This window comes from Grampus griseus (genome assembly GCF_964374135.1).
Source record: "Grampus griseus genome assembly, chromosome: 15".
Lineage (NCBI taxonomy): Eukaryota > Metazoa > Chordata > Mammalia > Artiodactyla > Delphinidae > Grampus > Grampus griseus.
This window is the reverse complement of record NC_139009.1, coordinates 2,266,982-2,280,617: the sequence shown is the minus strand read 5'-3', so window position 1 is coordinate 2,280,617 and position 13,636 is coordinate 2,266,982.

Sequence of the window (13,636 nt, the reverse complement as noted above, 5' to 3'; positions counted from 1 at the left end):
AAATTTTCCCTGGGCTCAAAAACAGATCCCAAACCCACTTTCTTACTTTAAACAGGAAAAGAAGGAATATTTACTAGGAGTTACTTGTTGCGTATGTAATTTCAATTCTAAAAGTCTATGGAAGTTATTAGAAAACTGTAGATTACCATCTCTAATTCTTCATTCTTCCAAATATGATATCTATTTGTACCTTATTTATTTCCTGTTGCGTGCTCTGCATCCCAGGAAAACAGGCTATGAGGCTTCAAACAAGATAAAAATCCAAGATTTTTTAAAATGTTTTATTAATGTCATCTTATTATACCTCTGATGTTTCTACATCTTAATTTTTTACATATCTTTCCAAAATAACCTTAGAGCTTTTTTTAGGTGATAGATTTCCCTCCATGTGATCATTAGTCATTTTAGGGCCATTTAATGAAGAAATACTTTCCCCTTCCAGGATATTATCTACAATTGAGTTTAAAATATTTATACTCAACATGCTTCAAAAATAATAAAATCCCACGGGCAAAGTCCTGAGGTGAGATATATGTGATTGTAACCTTTGCTAAAAACAAACAACAGTGGCAGGTCGGTCTCTAAGTATAAAATTCTGGTGAAATTTACCCCACATGAACCTGTCACAAGGTTGCGGAGTTTACATCCCACCAAATGGGAACAATTATTCTAAGACTATCTGGCTGGCATGATGGTAAAAGAAGGAATTTCCCTTGATTTCTTGCCATTTCTTTATTCCATAATCACCCTTCATTTAGTCTAGAAACAGAAGAACTCAGAAGGACTTCAGAAACAGAATCAGCTACCAAACGTCAGGTCATAGGGTTCTGGTGGATGGGTGACCCCTTCTGTCCTAGTGACTCTGATAGATAAGGAGGACTGTGGAAAGGGGGGCGTGATGGGAGTGGACGCACCTTGAGGGCTCTTCCTTTGTGTGAGCACCGCGAGGGGTCACTCAAGGAGCAAGTGACTCATACCTCCTGCCAAGGACGCCCATCTTCACACCAGCTCTAAGCCTGTCTCCACCAGGCAGGGTGGAAATAAGAGAGAAAGACTTCGGGGGCAGGGGGAGACGTTCGCACTCCTGGTCAGACAGGCTCTGTGAAGACCCGCGGAGCACAAACAAGAGTCCCCAGAAGGTACGTGGGTTTCGATCAAAGGCAGGGGGAAAGGATCCTCCCAACAGAGAGAACGGCAGGAGCAACGGCGGAGAGGGAGCAAAGCACAGGGCGTATTCCGGGGCCAGCGAGGACTCAGCGATTAATCCCAAATCTCTGAGAAACAAATCCCATCCCAGTTTCTCACACTAGGCGGGACCTGCATTGCTCCTTCTTGAACCTGTTAATTCTAAGAACCTCGGCGTCTGGCTTCCTTATTCTCGCCTCATTTGGTGAAAATGACAGAAGCAGCGTGGTTAAGAAAGGACGTTTCTTCATTTAGCTGCGCAGTTATTAGACTAATTCTGTGGCACCTTCTCCTTCAGTTTACTAATCACTTCCAACACCATTAGCTGTAGCTTCTCGCAGCCTTAGATGAAGTTATAGTCACCGTCGACTCAGCACAATCACTCTAAAAACAGTAAGACTAATTACGGCCGTGGTCTAGGATCTGTACCCAGAACGTGGAACTGATTCTCTATTACCTACCATTGCTGTTTTCCAGCTCAGTGAAAGATTCATCATCAAGCAAACGCAAATCAAAATACATACTTAAGTATCTGTGAGTTAAAGGTCAGGTGCAAGGTGGGTGAAGAACATGATTACCCAACATATAGGGGTCCAACAGATGAATAGACTTCTCACAGTTACCAAAACCATCCAAAGACATGTTTCTCTGGAGGAACCCAAGGAGGAAAGGTTCACCTTACTTGCAATGAGGCCGACTTCTGAAAACAGCTGCCCAGTTTGACACCAGGGAGTTGTGTGAGTGGCAAAGGAGGCTGAACTCAGAAGCTTTTCAGCAGTTTATGTTAGTAATTTCCATATTATTTATGGCTTTCTTATGTATGTGTTTTCATGTACGTCGTTAAAACCAATACAAAATTGAAACCACGAGCCCAGAGTTGATCAGAGGTCTCAGGATAATGTGTCCCTACAGAAGCCAGTTTCTCTAGTTTATCAATGAGCAGAATTAGCAGGAGGAAGGGAAGCATCAGATTTCCCTTTAATAGAATATCCAAAATCCTGCAGGAAAGTCCCAGACGCAAACAGTCTTGCACTAAAGTGCCCTAGTCTAAGGGATCTTAAGACCGACCATCGATCCCAGAGGGCAGGTAAAGTGAGTGTCATGAACAATGATGAGCGTTTCATTTCAAAATAGTTCACCAACGAAGGAATCACCAGTCTTTACCTCTACCAAAGAAATTCTTCTCTGATTCTCTGCATCTTCCATCAGACCAGCGGTCCCACTAACAAAAGGTTGGGAAAGTTGCCTCCAGTTTGGGAACTTCTCAGGGTTCTCCCTATGCCCGCAAAGCGTATTTGTTCTCCAACAAAGGACCAAGGCGCTGGTGGGCGCCACGGGTGATGGGAATCCTGGAAATGGACATCCGCCCGCCGCAGGTCGTGGGCCTGTGCTTGTCCGACTGGCTCACGCAATCCTCGTGAAGCCTGGGAGGCCAGCGCTTTAACTGCCCCAGTGTTAAGATGAGGACCCTGGGGGTTCATAAAAAATATCAGAAAGGTGTTCTTATAGCCCAGAAAGTCACCTCCCCTTTGTACCCTTAACGTGTCCTCTCATTGCCTTGAAAAGCTGCCCGAGACCGGGTGTTTTCCATCCATGACACGCACAGCGGTGGCGAAGGCGCCCAGGAGGAGGCGCCCCCGCCCGGGTCGCGGGTGGACACGCAGCTCCTCCTCCGGCATCTTAGGGAGAGAAGAGGTGAGAGCAGGGGAGGCTCGGCTGACGCGCGGGTAACAAGAGTCCACGTGCAGGGAACACTGCAGCTGTGCCGCACACATGTCCCACCCACCTTAGCTGTCAGCTCCAAAAATACGCACCGTTGACCCTTGAACAAAATGGGTTTAATGGCACGGGTCCATCTACACGCGACTTCTTTTCAACAGTAAATACATACGGGTCTACAGCATCGGAACCGCAGCTGGTTGCATCCACGGGTGCGGAACCTCGGGTACTTAGACCGGCCAGTGACTATAAGTTATACACATTTTTTGACTGAGCAGAGAATCGGCACCCCAGCCCCTCATTGTTCAAAGCGCAGCTGTATTTGTTGATGTGCATTCCAACCGACAGAAAAATTAGTCTTTAAAGACAAAAACATTTCTTTTAATTGTATTTTATTTCTTTTTTATACAGCAGGTTCTTATTAGTTATCCATTTTATACATACTAGTGTATGTATGTCAATCCCAATCTCCCAATTCATCCCACCACCTCCCCCTGCCACTTCCCCCCCTTGGTGTCCATACGTTTGTCCTCTACATCTGTGTCTCTATTTCTGCCTTGCAAGCCAGTTTATCTGTACGATTTTTCTAGATTCCACATATATGCGTTAATATACGATAATTGTTTTTCTCTTTCTGACTTACTTCACTCTGTATGACAGTCAAAAACACTTTCCAATTCGGGTCTGATTGCCCCAAACCTGCCCCACGCCTGGCACCTGGTGGATGTATTGAATGCAGTCGTGCGAATGAACAGGTGAGTGACTGAGCCTTGCCCTCAGTAATCCGTAGGACATTAGGGCCTTTTTAAAACAAACTCCTGTGTCTGATCAACTATTTCAACCAGACTCAAGTAAATGGCGAAATGTAGTGCGTTAAACTGCATTTCTCTACCTAAGCCGTGTCATCACCAGGCTTACTTTTCAAAGTTTCCATTTTTAGGGCTCAGGGGCCCAGTACCGAAACCCCAAGGCACCCACACTCTTCTGTCACCAGCATGGGGGGATCAGGGTCACTAAGTCCCGACTGTGTTCTGAGCTTTTGCAGCAATTGGAAAAGCGAATTAAACGTATCGGTAAGTGAGGCGAAGGACGTTTTCTAGGCTGAATGCTGGTGTAAAACTGACAGGAATACAGCTCATCGTGTTGAAGCAACTGAGAAAAACACACGGAGAAGAAATAAAACAACATAAAATATAGCTGGGACTCGCCAATGATAAGCAATTTATTTTCCTTTCACACCATATTGGATCACAGAGAAGAGTGATGTCATTATTTTATTATTTATAACTACTGGGACCTAGCCATCTGAGACTTGGCTGAGCTATCTGGATTTCAGACCATTTGTTTTCTGCTTTTATCATTAATCATTCCTCCAGCCAAACACTGAAGCTATGGAAATGCAGAGATCCCAAACTCCCAGCTGTTGTGAGCATGGAAGACTTACTGCCAAACAGCATGTTTGCTCGTGCAGCCTTTGGGCCAAAGATGGTGTAAACACTTATCACTGTGCAGTCCTAGTGTTGCAAGGAACGTCAGGGGTCATCCAGGCCTCCCCCTCACTTCCCAGGTGAAGAGGGCAGCAGGATGTAGGCGGGGACCAAGAAAGCATGAGCCTTGGCCAGACTCCCCCATCTCTGAAAGGCATGACTTTGGTAAGCAATAAACACGCTCCCAGACTATTTCCTTATTTGCAAAACCCTCACCCTCCTCCTCATAACCATCATGGTACCTCCTTTCTCTCTTTTTTTTTTTTTTTGCAGTACGCGGGCCTCTCACTGTTGTGGCCTCTCCCATTGCGGAGCACAGGCTCCGGACGCGCAGGCTCAGCGGCCATGGCTCATGGGCCCAGCTGCTCCGTGGCACGTGGGATCCTCCCGGACCAGGGCACGAACCCGCGTCCCCTGCATCGGCAGGTGGGCTCCCAACCACTGCGCCACCAGGGAAGCGCGGTACCTCCTTCCTGACAGGCACACTGCCAGGATGGAGACGGTTACACCATACATCACTCTGTCAGAGGCTGGCTCAGCCGCTCAGCCTTCGCAACGCTGAGGCGTCCTGCCACTGACATCCAAAGATGGCACGGGTCACTCACCTCAAAAGAGCAAGACTTTGATGGCCGCTGTAACACCACACTGCCAGCATGGCAGCCACTGCCACACGTCACTACTGGGCACTTGAAACGCGGCTCCTCCAAACTGAGATGTGCTGTAAACGTAAAATACACACTGGACTTGAAGTCAAATTTCTCGCCCATATTTTACATTGATTGGACATGAAAGTGAGAATATTTTGGTCTATGAGGTTAAATAGAATACATATTATTAAAATTAATTGCACCTGTTTCATTTCACGTCTTTTAATGTGGCAGCTAGAAAATCTGAAATTGCACGTGTGGCTCCCACATTGTCTTCCCCTCAGATGGGTCTGTGCTAATTCCCTGCCTGGCCAGCCTCTGGGTCGTGGGGGATTTGCTCTGGATTAGCAGTGCCCACTGCGAGGCAGTGGGCCAGGAGGAAGAGGCGGCTTGTCCAGAGAGCTGAGCGCCTGGCCTCAGTCTTACTGTTACTGGAATCTTTACATATCAGCAAGAACTCCATCTATAGCCTTTCTTGCCTTTTGTCCTTGAAACCTCTGCTGTCAATCTTCAGGCTTTCCACATGGTATCATTTAAAATGGGCATTCCCAAAGATATGTCTAATCCTAGGACCAATGACATAACTGGTTCTTATGGGTTCAACTGTGTCCCCCCAAAAATTATATGGTCAAGTCCTAACGTCCAGTACTTATGCACGTGACCTTATTTGGAAACAGGGTCTTTGCAGATGTGATCACTTACAGTGAGGCCATGCTGGATTAGAGTGGACCTTAAATCCAATGCCTGGTGTCCTTGTAAGAAGACGAGTTGCCAAGTAAAGACAGAGACACACAGGAGAGGACTCCATGAGACCGAGACTGAAGTGACGCAAACAAGGGACTCCAAGTACTGGTGGCCACCGTCAGAAGCTGGACAAAGCAATGAAGGGTTCTCTCCAGCGTCTCAGAGGCAGCATGGCCCTGTCAACACCTTGATTTTAGACTCTGGCCTCCAGAACGGTGAGAGGATGATTTTCTGTTGTTTTAAGCCACCCAGTTTGTGGTATTTTGTGACAGCAGCCCTAGGAAATGAACATATTGACGGGAGAGGGACCCCCATGCAGAGCGAACGGGTTCTCCCATCTAATGAAGAGAGTTCTTTTTGCAGATTCATAACCAAATAACTGTTTTTTGAAAAAGTACACATTTTATTAGCAATTGTAAAACTTAACATCTAAAACAAAACATAAAGAATACATGATGTACAGTTCATTTATAAAAACACAATCTAGTGACCGAAACCTCATCAGTGGTTACCTGGGGCCAGGCGTGGACCACATGGAGATGGACCACTGAGGGCACCAGGAAACTCTGGGGGCTAATGGAAATGTTCTGCACTTGGAATCGGTGGCCAGCTCATGGGTCTGTAGGTGTTTCAAACTTCTTCAAATGGATGCAATTCCTTGTGTGTGTCACTCAAGTTGACAGAAAACAATTAAAGGATGGCATTATAATAAACCTAGATATTATTCCACAAATTTTAAGCCAATGGAATAATCTTTATCCAGATTTGGCATCAGCAAAGTCGAACAGTCACACCACTTCCACTGGTTCAGCTGCTCAAACTGGGTTCCATGCCGAGTTGTCATGCCCACAATGTATAAGAGATTTTATCATTTTTAATTTAAGGAAATATTTTTGTGCTGTAGACACAGTAAAAGGAATTAAAAGATTAATGTTAACAAAAAAACACGTTCTTAACAATTGTATTCGGGTCAGAGTTTCATTTTTAGCATATTTATGGTTATCCTTTTTTTCACCCTTTAAATATTTCACACGACGCATTAAATGATTCCTGTAGGTCACTTAACATTTCTTTTACACTTTCTAAGCATTTTTCCACATTTGATTTTCAGCCATTTGAAATAGCAGGTGGAAATAAGCAATGCACACAAACCATCAAATGGAGGAGCCTTTGAAGTCTTGGCTACATAGGCCATATCTATTTAAGATACACTATGGAAAAGAATGAACCCCAATACTTCACCCAAAAACAACTGCTAAACATCAGAGGCTAATCGTAAATGTTCTTGGCATAGCAATAGATTAAGCAAATGATGTGAAAATATTTTAAATGTCATCGGAACTTGATAAAAATTCAATGACCCAAGAGAGTTTCCATTTTCTTGTACCTTGAGACTACGGCATCATCCATCATTAACGTAAAATCCCAGAAAGATTTTGCATCCTTTTGGCTAAAAAGTGACCACATACACAAAAGAGTTACCAGGTAGTGGGCGTGCCTTTGTTGTTGCCAAAAGAATTCTGACCCCTTTCAGACAGAAGAAAAGCTGTCAAAGATGGAAGCATTCTCAAGGGGTTCCACAAGGGCCTGGGGGCTAACTAACCATCGATACATATACGTCACCATAATCCAGGGATTCCGGCGAGCACAGAGTTAGAACTACTGTAAAGAGAGTCTTTGAACAAAATAGAAAACATCTGGACAAAAAGGGTACATTTGGTGACCATCAAGATCAATAATGATATTCTGTACACGCTTCTCTTTGTTTTTTCTTCCACACACCGCCCCCTTCATCTTGCAACTAGAGACTGGGAGAAGGTGGGGCTTAATTATTACTTGGCAATTGATAGAATGATGGTTTGCCCCATAAATTGTCAGAATTACAGACGATGCACGTCAACATGAAACTTTACCTACTCTATTGTCGTTCAAGTCCAATGCTCCGTAAAATGTATGTCAGCACGATAATACTGTAGGCAGAGTTTTAAGATAATTCAGACAAGGTTGAACTCTTTCAAGTAAAACTCTGTGTTAGTAATATCATACTGGGTTTTTAAGTGCATTAATTTTTCATTGGCCATGAAACCAGGACTAGTGAAATTCTCAACCCACCCCCGCCTACAGACCACGGGGCAGGAGTGGCCAACTCCTTCGCAGTTTGCTGACCTAAGTACATAGGACCAACCTAACCCAGCTTTGGCTCTGATAAACAGTTATTAACAGGCAGGTTACCCACTTCACTCTGCGAACCACACAGACTTTCCTTCAAATGAGTAAGAGCCCTTTTCCAGGATTGTACCTCTGCTGATATTCATTTCACAGGACTCCTGAGCATGGCTATAGACATCCACCTGTCAGCTTAGAGAATCTGAAGGACAGACCTCTCTCAGTGACCTGCAGTTCTTCAGAATCTAAGCAAAAGGAAATTCTTGGGCTGAACAGAGCTGCTCTGATGCTTTTATCTTAACCCTTCACGGCAAGAAAATAACTCATGCTCAGCAGCACAATGACCCTCCCACGCGCAGAGGCTGCCCGACTCTCAGACACTGTATCGTTTCGGATACGTCTAATATCTTTCGAAATAAAAAACAAACAGGATCACAATCGAGATGGTGACAGAAAAGATCGTTGTTTCAGTTTTTGGTGGAGAGAAAAGTAAGCTCAGTCTTCTTTTTTTTATTCCCTCACTGTATGAAGAGTAACAGAACAGGGACCATTAAATGAAATTTCTCTGTCAAGGTCAATGTAGACATGAAACATGGTCAGGGAAGAGATTCAGCATCTATATGCTGGTGTTGTCCACATGTATGGAGCTCTTAATTCTCCCCTTCCCTCCTCCCAAACCTGCTCTTCCCTCCTGTTATCTTTTATCTCCTTTTGCTTTTATCCATCCTGTTAATGACCATCTACCTTGTTGCTCAGGCCAAGCCCCTTGAATAAACGTGATCTGAATCACAGTTACTACTATCAAATGTGGCATTTTCTTCCCATCATTAGGTCACTACCCTGAGGAAAAATAAAGGTGAACAGTAGTCTTGTCAGAAACTGGCTGGAAATGAAATATAATTAGGAAGAAACATGTGTTCCCTACTTTATTTAGGAAAACCAACCTCCTTGAAAAGCCGGAGGACACAAGCCAAAGGAGATTGTCCCTGCGGGGTCACGTGCGAAAACAGAGGGAACCACCCCCCCTCCCCACAGCCCCTCCTCGGGGCTAGATGTCATTTAAGAAGAGGGATCTCTCTGTTGAGGAATTGTCACAACAAGGCCAATTAGCCCGTGCCTGTCTTGCAGAGAAGCAGGATGCATCAATATAATTGTGAGCGAACAGTCTTATTGTTTTAAATGGAAAGAGAGTAGTTTCCAGGAATTCCTAATGTCCCATGGTGCTGCTTGTTAATTATGCACACCTGGCTAGTTCCACATATAACTCACCCAGTGTGGTAGATTACCAACAAAAAAGATGGTTCCAGGGGCTTCCCTGGTGGCGCAGTGGTTGGGGGTCCGCCTGCCAATGCAGGGGACGCGGCTTCGTGCCCCGGTCTGGGAGGATCCCACATGCCGCGGAGCGGCTGGTCCCGTGAGCCATGGCCTCTGAGCCTGCGCGTCCGGAGCCTGTGCTCCGCAACGGGAGAGGCCACGACAGTGAGAGGCCCACATACAGCAAAAAATAAAAAAATTAAAAACTTTAAAAAAAAGATGGTTCCAAACTTCCTGCTGACCGTGATCTCTGGCAGCAACACCACAAGGTTCTGGTATCCCTTCTTCACCCTCAGCTGATGTGGGCTCGGGAGATGCAAACACGTCACGCAACAGACCCTAGCTAGGTCTTGTCACGGAACTGGGATATTGCCGGGAGGGGCTGATTCAACAAGTATGTCTGGAGGGCTCACACGTGCTGGCTGTGGTCCTCAGCCCTGGAGGCAGCAGTGAACAACACAATTAAATAGCTGCTACCCTCCCAGCAGCAACAGCAGCTCTGCTGGCACCTGCCACTCATCATTAGCAATGCGACTAAGCCGGTTTCTTTTATTTATTTATTATTAATTTGTTTATTTATTTATTTTTGGCTGCGTTGGGTCTTCGTTGCTGCCCGCGGGCTTTCTCTGGTTGCGGTGAGCAGGGGCAACTCTTCCTTGGGGTGCGCGGGCTTCTCCTTGTTGTGGCTTCTCTCGTGGCAGAGCACGGGCTCTAGGCGCATGGGCTTCAGTGGTTGTGTCACGCAGGCTCTGGAGTGCAGACTTAGTAGCTGTGGCGCACGGGCGTAGCTGCTCCGCGGCCTGTGGCATCTTCCCGGACCAGGGCTCGAACCCGTGTCCCCTGCGTTGGCAGGCGGATTCTTAACCACTGCACCACCAGGGAAGCTCCTAAGCCGGTTTCTTATCCCCACTCAGATGCAGAGAGCTTAGGTGGCATGCCAAACTGGCCAGGAGTGGTTGAACCTGAAGAAAATGGCAAACCTGTCGTCTGTCAGAGCCTCTGCCCTTTGCTCACGACCCCCGCCCTCTAGGTAAAGAGCAGCGCGGCACTTTCCCCAGGGCAGCCGACAGCAGCGGAGCCATAAAAAGCTGCAGCTGAGGTCGAAGGGAAGCGCTAGATTGTAAAACCAGGAAGGGGTCCCAGTCATCCGAGCCCAGGAGGATTGAAACAGACACGGAGTGGGTGCGGTGGGCCCGGCGGGGAGACCACCGAGCCAGGAGGAGGGGCTCCGCGTGGGGGCCTCGCAGCCAAGGCCAGACCCCGACGAAGTCGAACGGACACGCGGTGCCTGCAGCCTGGGTTACAGTTATGCCAAGAGCGAAAGCAGGTGCCTAATTCATCCCCTGGAAACCAAACTACATGCAAATGACTTCTATAATCTTACAGATGAAAACCCCCTCCACACCCAAGGCTCCCCACCAGGTACTGAATTAACTTGACCACTTTGAAACCTGGAAAAGTGCCTGGTGATTCAAATCCGACTCCCCGTAATACAATTCTCATTTCGCCTTATATCCTGGCATTCTTTAATTCAGAAGTTTGAGTGAATGGGCCATTTCCCACATAAACATTAATATTCAGTTACATTACTCAGTAGCCGTAAAGTGAAACAGAGGACCTTCACATTTTGTGGTTGTGAGACAAAGTTACTGATTTCGTACGTAAAATTCAAATTTTAAAAGTGTACCTTTTGGTCTTGGTATCGTAATGTGGAAAACGTTTAGAAAGTATTCGCACTTCTAAACAAGTGTAGCCAGGTGTTTTACAAATAAAAATTGTGTCAGTTGAACCATTTTTCAAAAGTTAATGGACTTTTCTGTGAAATGCTATATTTGGAAAAAGTGTTTAGCTTACAGCCTCTCCTTCAGTCACTTTTCCTTTGATTAACTTTGCTCACAGCACACACGGCAGGGGTAGGTCTCAAAAGATAAATAGGTCTGCATATTCTGCTTTCCCTCTGCTCTCTCATCTGCACCAGGGCAGCTGCCACAGACTCCGAGAAACCAGGAGTTCAGATCAGACCTCAGGAGGGGATGCTCCTAGCCACCCAGACTGTGAGGACCAGAGAGGGGGAGGCAGGTGGAGGAGGACACGGTCTTCAGATTTGAAAGAAGTTTCTTCCACCTCAGAACTGAAAGGACTTAGCCTGTGCTGTTCTCATCTAAGCAGGGTCCAATTTCAGTGTCCATGGGTGACCCCGGTCAACCTCCTCAACAGAGAGGGACCTGTACACATGAGGGGACCACAGCCCCCAAACAGGGCCGAGTGGTAATTCCCCGACGAGCCAGTGCATGGGGAACTCAGGGCTCTCTTTTTATCCCGTGCACACAAAGTGCGTCCACAAAGGAGGTTTGGAGTCATTACTTTCATCTTCCATGTGTGACCGTGATTTTTCTCTATCTAGAATTCAAAGGGATTCTTAAAAAGCACAATGTAGGAATCCCTACTGACTTCCTCAGATGTCACAGAATTTCTGGATCCTTGTCACTGACCCTAGACGACCGCCTTGCACAGCCCACCCGGGAATCACTTCCTGCAGCTGCCACACCATAGCAACAACAGGGACCGTGCCAGGCTTACCGGCATTTCCAGCTTACTGGCACCCAGCACCTCAACAGGATCCAGTTCAAACCCCACCCCAAGATGAACCCGTGTGGACACGGCCCTTCCTGTGCCCTACGAGGCCACGCTCAAGAGAACAGACAGAGCTGGACGGCACCTGGGCTTCTGCGACTCTGGAAGAAGCACAGGCCCTGGGCACAGCGGATGCCCCTGGGTAGCAGGTATTTATCATTCTGTGTGTAATGTACCGCCTTCGTCTTGCATGTAAATCCAGGGTTGTTTGGTGCCTGCCTTTGTTAACAGATTTACTAATCTGCAGAAGAACCTTAGAGAAAAAATAACCTCTTCATTTTTCAAGCGAGTAAGTGTTGGCTCACAGACTTCAATTGGGTGAGGAAGGTTTAAGGGTTCAGAACAGGCCTCCCCAAGATGTGTCCCTCTGGCATGAGGGTTATTTTGACCTAAAGGCAATCAAGACCCTGCAGGTTCAAGAGAAACTACTGCCCCTCCCTCAACTACCTAGAAGAATTTAAATTGGGGATATTTTCCCAGAAAAGAGTTACTACTGGAGAGAAATTCTGTCCACGTGGCCCCAGCTGTGTGGCAGGACAAGCTCCAATGACCCGACATCTGCTCTTCTGCTCACTGTGCTGTGAACGAGCCTCCTGACCTGGCAGCCCCAGGCCCCATCCCAGTCCTTAGCTCAGGATGGTATGTGGACCCCATTTGACCTTAATGTCTCAGACCCTCTCGTGGATGTGAGGTTCCCGTATGTAAGAAATTAAATTTGATTTTCTCCTGTTAATCTGTCCCATGATGGGTCGCCTACAGCCTTCCTTCACCACGACCGCAGCTCATCTTCCCCTGCAGGGGCCGCCATGAGGAATGGCACTCAAGGGCCTCGGAAGACCGACCCAAAGAATCTGTCCACTACCTGAGTCAGCTGACAAGGGGCCGGGGGATATCTGCCGGCGAGAATGGATATTCTTGGATTACCTGCTACATATAGTTGGATGTAGCCTCTGCCCACAGGACTCTGACCCCATGAAAATGCAAAACACAAGCCAAGTAGCACTCTGGACTGCTCTCAGCAATGTTGTTTCTGGCTGAGCTGAGGCAACCCTGTTGGCATTAAAACAAGAGCAGCGTAACACATCCCCTCACTGGACGTTAGAAACGCAGTGAACATCCAAAGGAAGAAAAAGAAGGGGGCAAATGGACGTAAATGACCTACTTCGTACCACTGCTGGCACCTTGAGAGCAAATGTTTTTAAAATCTTTTCCATTAGCAAAACTAGGCACGTGTGCAGAGCAGCTCACAGGCTGGACGTATATGCAGACTTCTATCTTTGACTTTCTAATCTGACATTTCTAAGGGTCTCAAAAGAGTAACTATTTGTATGTTGTGATATTTCAGAATACGAACAATAATACAGGGCTGGTTTGCCACTACCAGGGAAATCCTGTTGGCTTCCTGCTTGCTGCAGTTTGACTACAGTGTTCGTGGAAATACGGTATGAAGCTCGATACCACAAGACAGCCTCAGAGCCATCAATACTTGAGTAAGCCAGGGAGACCCATAATTCCAAATTCCACCTAGGAGATCTTGGGAGCTGTTCCGGTAAGTTATTTCCTCTAGAAACAGTCTTAGCCTGCCTCTCTGGAGCCTTCTGAAATCACTGCACTAAGGTAGAAAAGGTTAAATGGAATGACGGGATTTACGGTCTCCTGCCGTTCGGTCTTGGTGCTGATCTATACAGCAAGCGGGGTCTGAGAAATTTCTCCAGAGATGTTAGCCAGCCAGCCAGGGCC